The sequence below is a fragment of the Muntiacus reevesi genome, chromosome 3 (genome assembly GCF_963930625.1).
Source record: "Muntiacus reevesi chromosome 3, mMunRee1.1, whole genome shotgun sequence".
In the NCBI taxonomy this organism is placed as follows: domain Eukaryota; kingdom Metazoa; phylum Chordata; class Mammalia; order Artiodactyla; family Cervidae; genus Muntiacus; species Muntiacus reevesi.
This window is the reverse complement of record NC_089251.1, coordinates 44,430,600-44,440,684: the sequence shown is the minus strand read 5'-3', so window position 1 is coordinate 44,440,684 and position 10,085 is coordinate 44,430,600. Positions and strand designations below refer to the sequence as shown.

General features: G+C 41.2%; 1 pseudogene; it reads left to right on the top strand.

The window, feature by feature from the left end:
- The first annotated feature begins 9,278 nt into the window (after positions 1-9,278).
- On the top strand, positions 9,279-9,629 carry LOC136162819 (small ribosomal subunit protein eS26-like; annotated as a pseudogene).
- Positions 9,630-10,085: the final 456 nt, after the last annotated feature.

Genomic DNA, 10,085 nt, shown 5'->3' with positions numbered 1-10,085 from the left:
AAGAACTTTCTTACCAGGATTGCAAATTATATACTTGCTTAAATTCTTCACTTTATAATTCTAATCACTCATTAGTTATATTAAGAAGGAGATTGGGAATATGGCTTCCAGGAAATCAAACCAGGCCTTGGGAAGGCTCCCCTGAAATACATGCTCTTTTAAAGGCTATAAAGAAAGTACTGCAACATTCCAAAAGGTTTATTGAACTCCTTATAGCAGCTATGGTGGGAATTATTGCTATAGCCATGACTGCAGCAGAGCCAGGGTGGTACTGCATCAAACTATACAAACGACTACATTTGTACATTAGTGGCACCAAAATGCAAGTTCTGCCTGGGGAAGTCAAACCCACATAGACTAAAAAATTAATGGACGACTGATTGATTTAGAAACTACAGTTCTCCTACTAGGCGACAAAGTGCAAAATTTAAAATTACAGATTCATCTTAAGTGTGATTGAAATATCTCATTTTGTGTCACACATAAGCAAAATCAAAGTACATATACTTGGGATCAATTATCTAAATATTTGAGAGGAAACATTTGTAATAATCTATCCTTAGATATTACAAGGCCACTATTTCTAATATGCAAAATGTTCACTTACAATTACTCCAAGAAACTGCTTTATTTAAAGAAATTGGGGAAAGCTTACATAAACTTAAGCCTGTGATGTGGATTAAAACTTTAGGGGGAGGGTTACTTGGTACTGTAATGTCAGGATGCATATTTTTAACTGTTTTGTGTCTAGTCCTCAGATGAACAAGAAAAACCATCCAAGAACTGATGAAGAAAAAAGTTGCTCAGATAGCGTAAATACTCCTGCAAAAACAAGAAGGGGGAGATGTAGTGGGAATTCCTAACAATGTACTTTCACAGCCTTGAGAAATTTCATAGAAATAGCACCTAGAAAAACAGCATATATTAAGAAACTGTGTTGATGATTATTTTTCATGTTCTTCTTAGAATAATAGCCTTGTTACAAACCCAAAGGCCAGACCCAGAAGGAGTATGACTGGGATCATGAAAGCATGGACCTTGGAACACCGGGTTGGCATTAGGTATGAACACTGCCTACATACTTGCTGATTGCTTCTAAGACTATCTCAGAAGGGAAGAACCTGGGGTAAAAACAAGGAGATCTGGACTATGTCAATGTAGTGTCTTGGGAAAGATAGATCAAAGAAAGTTTTGTAGTCTGCAATCAGGAATAAAAGCTGGACTTAGAGTGGACTCTGCACCTCAGTCCAATAGAGGCTGCAGAGACCCATTGCACCAGATTTCGTGTTCTGTTTCCATTCTTGTTGCTCGCTCCCGGACCTTTAGGGCAACACTTAAGGTTGCAGTTCAGTGACAGATTGCCAAGAGGCACCCATGTGTGTCCCCTGATTTCCACACATAGTCCTCCTTTCTCCCATTGTATAGTGGGAGCCCTGCCTCCACTTGCTGATCAGGGACAATGACTACTCCCAAGATGGTGACTCTTCTTCCTGTCTGTTGCTCCTCAGACACAGGAATCCAAAGTGCCCAGGCAGCATCCATAGTTTGTCATTCGCTATGTTCAATGGCAATAGTACACTCCCTGACCAGGCTCTACAACCCCGCAGAGTCTGGAGTTGCTGGAACGGGAAACAGAAAATCCTCCAGTGAGGTGAAGGTAAGTGGGGCTATTTCTGCTTCCACTTCTTGGTTCCTAGGCACAGATTTCCTTCCTACTGGGGACACAGCACTATATAGAGACCTCTGATTCAGTGCATATACTGCATCCAGGAGCAGTGCCCAGTTCTTAAGAGTCTTGCCTCCAACATAGCATTTCAGCTATGCTTTCAGCAGGTCATTCCTTCACTCTATCAGTTCAGCAGCTTCTGATGCTGCCATGAATCACAAGGTCCCGGCCCAAACACCCACATCTCCTTTATTCAGAACAGGGTTCCCTGGTCATATCTTAGGTGGTGTGGGATTCTATGCTTGTGGATCAAATACTCCGTAAGCCCCTGGATACCTAGGCAGTGGTAATGGCTGCAACTCCGATGTTAGGAAAAGCAAATCCATATTCAAATAAATGTCCATATATGTGAGAATGAACTTGTCTTCTGGGATGCAAGGGGCCCGATCATTACTTATAACTGGTCAGCCTCCTTAAAGAAGAAAGCCATATGAGAGGCTGGGCTTTGGTCTCTGATGGGTTGGATATTCAGAGGCAGTAACTATGAGGCCGTCCTATGTGTGCGGGCTAAGTCACTTCAGTTGTGTCCAACTCTTTATGACCCCGTGGACTGTAGCCCAGTAGGCCATCGGGTCCATACGTAGCTTCTGTCTCTGCCACTGTGGCCACTCTGTTCATGTGCCCATTGTGCCAATTCCAGTGACAAAGCTTGCACCTACAATCGAGCTGACCCATCTGTAACAAGATTGGCCTTTTTCCTCCTCCTTTAGCTGATCATACTGGATGTTCCCTTGGCCACAGAGGTGAGCTAAGGGAGGGACACTATTGCTCTTAGTAGGTCCAGTATGTCCCAGTCAAGTTATTTAACCACGACTATCAATTTGGCAGCCAGAAGAGGAGGTGGCACAGCACCAGAGGAGGGATCGGTTGCCTGTGCCATCCTACACAGGGAGGTGCAGGCCACAGGAGGGGGCTCAGGAGACTCTGCAGAGCCACTGTCTTTGAGGGTATCCACTGAGATGTTATCATTCCATGTTTCAGGACTGCAAGTTTTCTCAACCAGAGTAGAACGAACCTGCGATGTCTGAGCATTCAACTGTTTGGGGGGCTCCTAACTATTGGATCCTGAGTTTACTCCTCAGTGTGCTGACTCTTTTACTTTCTAAGCTACCAAAGAGATCTTCTGGCTCTTGTATTTAGCTGTAACTGTTTGTTAATTGCCCTCCATTTCCAAGTATTCCTCTGTAAGATGTCAATGCAACTTGTTAATGCCCAACCAATTCCATTACCCTTATGCTTGATCACATGCATTTAAAAAGGCTTGAATCATCTCACAAGCCAGGGCATTCTGCACTGGGATGGCACTCTCTCAAGTCACTACTGGTGATATTTTTAGCAACTGGGCTACCACTTGTGGCTGAGACTATCCATGACCACATATCACTTGGACAGGGGAATCCTCCTTGACAGCAGGGAGGTATGTGATCTAGTCCTCAAACTGAGTTTGTCATTTTAGTCCACTTCCAGAATCACTTGTGTTGGTGGGTCCTCTGGGCAGCAGATATCAAGGCAGGGTTAGAAACTCAAGAGGTTTATTGCTGATAACATCTATTAAAGGACAAAAGGGAAAAGGAGCAGTAGTCAGGATAAAACTTTAAAGCGTGATACAGGTCTGACACCTGGAAAGGAGAAGGGAAAGGAAGGAGGACAGAATAGCAAGAGCCTTAAACTGAAGTATGGCTTTGACAAAATCTTGGCCAGCACACAGAGGGGGCCAACATCGGGCAGAAATGTCCAGGCACTCGTAGCTAAGCCATGCTTAGTCACCTATCTGAAATAGACTGGGAGCTTCCTGGAGATAGTGGCTCTGGTGCGTAGTAACTGGATGACAGAAGAGGACTTCTGAGGTTTTGGTAATGATCTGTTTCTTAGTCTGGATTTCATGTGTGTGGTCATTTTATAAAATTTTATCAAGCCCAGCTTTTATTTGTGAACTTTCATGAATATATGCTATATTCCTATTTTTTAAAAGTATTTTTTCTTAGGAAACTTAAGTTTCCATCGGTGCAGGACCTGCTACATAAATTATAGGACAGTCATACAATGGAATAATAAAATGGTTTTAAAATGGTGATGAAAATCTATATTTACTGGTACTAAAGTATGTTTGTGATATAGCATTTTTTAATTTAAAAAAGTGACACAAAAATATGTTCAATATGATGCCTTTTACCAAAAATGTAATAAGGCATGTTTTTATACTTAGAGAAAGGATTATGGGATTTTACATAAAGTATTAATAGTGGTTATCTTTGGACAGTATATTAATGATTATCGTTTTAACTTTTTAATGTAGTTTCTAAATTGTTATAATGAAAATTTAATACTTTTTTAGTCAGATCACTTCCCCAAAAAGTATTTAAAAATAAATGAATTGGTCTATGTTTTAAAATAAGTAATGAATCTATCTTTCAAGTCTCACACTGAGCATCTACAATGAACAGAACTTTGTGCTAGGTTTTTATAGAAATTTAAAAAACATTTTCTTTTTTTATGAGGATAAACTTTGGGAATTTATCCTCTTCTTAGAGACATGACAGACACACACATAATTAGAGAGTTAGTTTATAGTTGACAGCCAGGTTATGAGATCCTATCCTTTAGGGTAGGGAATCAAAACTTTCTTTTTATTGGGACTTCCCTAGTGGTCCAGTGGCTAAGAGTCCACGCTCTCAGTGCAGGGGGCTGGGTTTGATCCCTGGTCAGGGAACTAGATCCCACATGCCACAACCAAGACCCGATGCAGCCAAATAGATATACTATTTTTTTTTTAAAGCTTATTTATCTATATGTACCCAGGGTCTTTTGCACACCTGGAATATGATATCAAAGTTCCATATGTATTGAAGAAATTAGTTAATGAATAATAGATCAATTAAAAAAAAAGAATGTCGGATGAGTAAAAGGCATTTGTAACTAGGGAATTGTATGGGATGTCTACAGAACTGGCAATGTCAACCATAATCATGTTTCAGCTAGTTTATAAGGTGATGACTCCTGAATCCTTACCTCCTACACTTACTTCTTTCATGAGTTTTAGACAAATATTTATAACAGCAAACCTGATGCTGACACCTGGCTATTCCAAAGGCACCTGCAATGTTCAAGGTTGAATTCATTTTCCCACTAATCCTGTTCTTCCTTCTCTTGCTGCTAATGCCACTCAGACCAGAATCATAGAAGTCATCTTGGACTTCATCTTCTCCCTCAGTTTTCACATTCAGTTTGTTATTAAAATGTTATTTCTACTTCTTAGATCATTTTGGAATTTGGACTTTCCTCCCCTCTGGTTTCTTCCCTCTGGTCATTCTACCTTATTATCCGTTGTCTCTGTCATTGCTTAGTTGATTTTTCTATAATAAAATGCAAATTTAATCACAATTCTCTTCCTTAGGGTTGTCTAACAGCTCTTTGCTGTTGTCACAAAACCCACACTCTTTGATTAGCTTGGCTTACATTGTCTTCCACAATTGGTCCTTTCTACCTTGTCCACCTCCCCGCAAGGCTGGGAGCTCCTGGTGTTGGGGATTATATTCTCTTCATCTTCATCATTCCAGTGCCTAACACAGTTTTAAGAACCCAATAAAGTTTTCCTAAATGAGTGGATAAAGAGGTAAGCCCTGAAGTAGGCTTTGAAGTTTGGGTTAAGTGGATAAAATATAGATAGAGGATCTAATCTGGATCCTTTACACAATTATTGAGTTCCTAAGGTGAGCTTATGGATGAAAGACATTCCTTGTCATTAATTTTTGTATCTCCATAATGTTGCAATGTTTAGCATATAATAGATGTTCAATACATATTTGATTAATTAATCAATAAATTGATTAATGTTATTGTGTATTAAGCCAAGTGAGTATTTCTTTTGGGAAATGTAATGCTTAATTAGCTACAGAGCAACTTATTTGGGGAACAGATGAAAACTCCACTACTATGCTTGTCAGATACCTGAGCAAACAGAACAGTCCTGAAGGCAATTAAATAGGGCATATTTTTTATTGACCAGAATAGGGACCTGCTGTTGAAGAGGACACCTGTCTTCCTGAGGTCAGCAGCTCCAGCATTAGGTTTAATAACTGTAACCAGATCTGGCTACAGGTGCTGCCAGAACAGGGCTATCCCAAGGTGTCATTCAGTTCAATTCAGTTCAGTCTCTCAGTCGTGTCCGACTCTTTGCGACCCCGTGGACTGCAGCATGCCAGCCCTCCCTGTCCATCACCAACTCCCGGAGTTTACTCAAACTCATGTCCATTGAGTTGGTGATGCCATCCAACCATCTCATCCTCTGTCATCCCCTTTTCCTGCCTTCAATCTTTCCCAGCATCAGGGTCTTTTCAAATGGGTCAGTTCTTCGCATAAGGAGGCTAATTTTGGATAAATACCTCCTGGAGGCTTTTAGTATTTCAAAATGAAGACTGTGTGCTCTAAGAAGTCATTAAAATTACTGGAGTTTCCATTTTCAGTAGATAGTTAAACTCACATCTTTTATAGTTGGGACATGTGATGGACATGCTGACATTTTAATACTTATATTGAGGTTTAGAAGTCAAATATTTTACTAGGAACTTGTTAAGGTCCTAGGAACTTGTTTGCAAAATAGCAGTGTTATAAAAAGTGACCCTGGTGCAATATGATCACTCCTTTCGGAGAACTTGCAAGTAAATTTAGTTAGTTAAAGCTTCTGCCAGCATAATTCTAGCCCAGGGAATAACAAGGATATCATCAGTTGCCAGTTGATCTTATCTGCTGCTTCTCCTGCTGCCTAATTTGGAGAAACTCTGTTTTGCTGCAGGTTCAAGTCTCTGGATTATTGTACCCTTGGACTTTTTTTCTCCATCTATTTGTTTCTCTGGAGCTTTTGAGGAAACTTTGTGGTCTGTGATGTAGTGCCTTTTACTCAAAATACAACAGGGTAAGCTGGTTAAAATATCAACAGTCAAGACTTTGTAAAGCTTTTTTTTCCCCTCTTTGTAAAGCTTTTTGACAGGAAGGGTATTAACCAACTTATTAGTTAAATGAAGAGATTGAAACTTAATAACAACCTTGGCTAATCTTCCATCATTAAGTTGGAATGTGGCTAAAGGCTTTCTACTGTCATGCCAACACAAAATGCTTTTCTTGCTTCCGGTTTAACTAGCTAGTAACTTCAACAAATAAAGCTTAAATCTTAAATTGAGATGGTTTCCTTTTGGCCCTCTAGAGCAGAAAATGCAGAAGCAAAAAGGAAGAAGACCAATTTATTCATCCTGGTCACCAAGAGGCTTGGAGCTTTAGGGAAATATTTCCCCAGAGATGATACGATGTCATTTACAGTTCTCTAGAAAATTAATAAGGCAATTTGATATTTAATGCTTCTGCAGTCTTAGCATAGTGTCTTTTTATTTATTTATTTATTTTTATTGACGGAAAACTGCTTTACAGAATTTTGCTGTTTTCTGTCAAACCTCAGCATGAATCAGCCATAAAGTGAGTGAAGTCGCTCAGTTGTGTCCGACTCTTTGCGACCCCATGGACTGTAGGCCACCAGGCTCCTCTGTCCATGGGATTTCCCAGGCAAGAATACTGGAGTGGGTTGCCATTCCTTCTCCAAGCATAGTGTCTTCTTATAGCCCTGAGCTATGTGTTTAAGTGCACATCAAAACGTCAAAGTGAACCTCTACACATCACCCCTTCCTGCTGTTTTAAAAATGGTTTCTTTCTTAATTATTTTCAGACTAACAACTTTATTTGAAAACAATTTGAAATGTCTCTGAGTAATTATGAGCAAGGGCTTCCCAGTGGTAAAGGGGTTCAGTGGTAAAGAATCTGTCAGTTCAAGGAGATGCAAGAGATGCGAGTTGATCCTTAGGTTGGGAAGATCCCCTGGAGGAGGAAATGGCAATCCACTCCAGTATTCTTGCCTGGAAAATCCCAAGGACAGAGGAGTCTGGTGGGCTACAGTCCCTGGGGTCACAAAGAGTTGGTCATTACTGAGTGAGAATGCAGACATGCAATTATGAGCAAAGCTGGTCATCTGGTACTCGCTAAACATTCAGTTCAGTTCAGTCGCTCAGTCGTGTCCGACTCTCTGTGACCCCATGAATTGCAGCACACCAGGCCTCCCTGTCCATCACCAACTCCCAGAGTTTACTCAAACTCATGTCCATCGAGTCGGTGATGCCATCCAGCCATCTCATCCTCTGTCATCCCCTTCTCTTCCTGCCTCCAGTCCCTCCCAGCATCAGGGTCTTTTCCAATGAGTCAACTCTTCACATGAGGTGGCCAAAGTATTGGAGTTTCAGCTTCAGCATCAGTCCTTCCAATGAACACCCAGGACTGATCTGCTTTAGGATAGACTGGTTGGATCTCCTTGCAGTCCAAGGGACTCTCAAGAGTCTTCTCCAACTGTGGTGATGCTTCTCACCACAGTTCAAAAGCATCAATTTAGGAGCAAATGCAGCCTTCTTGGAGTTTGGTACTTATGAATATTCATGAGGGGCAAGGTATCCTAGTGGTTAAAGGCACCAGTTCTGAAATCTGATGTACTGGGTTTGAGTCCTGGGTCCATGGCTCACTAGTTATGACTTGTGCAAGTTAATTAAAATCTCATTGGTTAAGTAGTGAAAGTTGTTCAGTTGTGTCTGACTCTTTGCAACCCCACGAACTATACAGTCCATTGAAGTCTCCAGGCCAGAATACTGGAGTGGGTAGCCTTTCCCTTCTCCAGGGGATCTTCCCAACCCAGGGATTAAACCCATGTTGGTGGATTCTTTACCAGATGAGCCACAAGGAAAGCCCAAGAATACTGGAATGGGTAGCCTATCCCTTCTTCCCAACCCAGGAACCAAACCAGGTCTCCTGCATTGCAGGCAGATTCTTTACCAACTGAGCTATCAGCGAAGCCCATTGTGTTAAAAGGGAAAAATAAGAGGATCTACTAGCCTACCACAGTGCCTTGCACAATAGCAAGTGCTTGGTAAATCTAATTAGCAACAACAATAAAAATAAGCAACAGCAGAAAAACCTTTTACCTACAAGATTTTGCATTAAGTTTTGAGAATACAAAAGTATGTAAGATATGTGTTCCGTCCTTCTCAGGCTGATTGGAGAGAAAGGATACATATACACATATGTTTATTAGACATATATATTAATAATAAGTTGAGCCTCACAGCTGTGAGTGGGTGAAGGGAAGGTTTGTTGAGGAAGAAAGACAGGAGCTTGACCTTGGAGGAAGCAGGATCCAGATATGTTGACTACAAGACTGGGTGTATTCTCAGGGCTGTCAAAATTGCATAACTGACTTTTCTTGTCAATCTTCTTGAGCATCTCAGGCACTTCAAAGGCTAAGAATTCATGGGGCAGGGAGGTAGGGGCAGTTAAAAGGTCTTTGGCTGTTTTTGTTTTTAAACTTAATGTTTTCAGTTTGGTCATTTGAAAACAAAGATTTGTTGCTAGCTTAAAAATACTTCTTTTCCTTAAGTAAATATTTTGCAGAATGAAGAATGGAAATAATCCTCTGCCACAACAAAAAATTATGCTATATTTTAGCTCTCTCGCCTCCGTGCTTCCAAGATGACCAAGAAAAGAAGGAACAACGGTCGTGCCAATAAGGGCCGTGGCCATGTGCAGCCTATTCACTGCACCAACTGTGCCCGATGCGCGCCCAAGGATAAGGCCTTTAAAAAGTTCATCGTTCGGAACATTGTAGAGGCCGCAGCCATCAGGGACATTTCTGAAGTGAGTGTTTTCGACGCCTATGTACTTCCCAAGTTGTATGTGAACCTACATTACTGCGTAAGTTGTGCCATTCACAGCAAGGCAGTCAGGAATCGCTCTCGGGAAAGCCCGGAAGGACCAAACACCTCCACCCAGATTTAGACCTGCGGGTGCTGCCCCACGTCCTCTACCAAAGCTCATGTAAGGATCCAAGTCCTTAAAGACTGAAGAAACATTGGTTTCTCTGAAAAAACAATAAAATGGAAATTATACATTATGTAGCATGTTGAATATATGTTGCCAGATGGAGTGGGGGTTGTGTACATCTTATTTCTGTCTTTGGTCTCCCCAGTTTGCATAGCTTAGGGGTGGGGGCGAGGAATTAGGACATCTGTGTTTGATTAATTCAGCCTGGCAAACGGCTTAAGTTGGTGTCTTAAAAATGGGGAGGAAACTAGCAGAGTGAGGAGTGCATCAGGAAGTGACTTACACTAAGGTGTGCATTTCTCTTGTGGCAACATGAAAACTTTTTAATAAAAGTCTACAACTTGAATAGCATAAGGGGATCTGTACTCAGGTCCTTAACCTTGTCAAGTTTACTTGCCTACCTTGATCTGCTGCTAAGCCAATCACCCAGCCTTCATCTTTCTGTGGTACATTG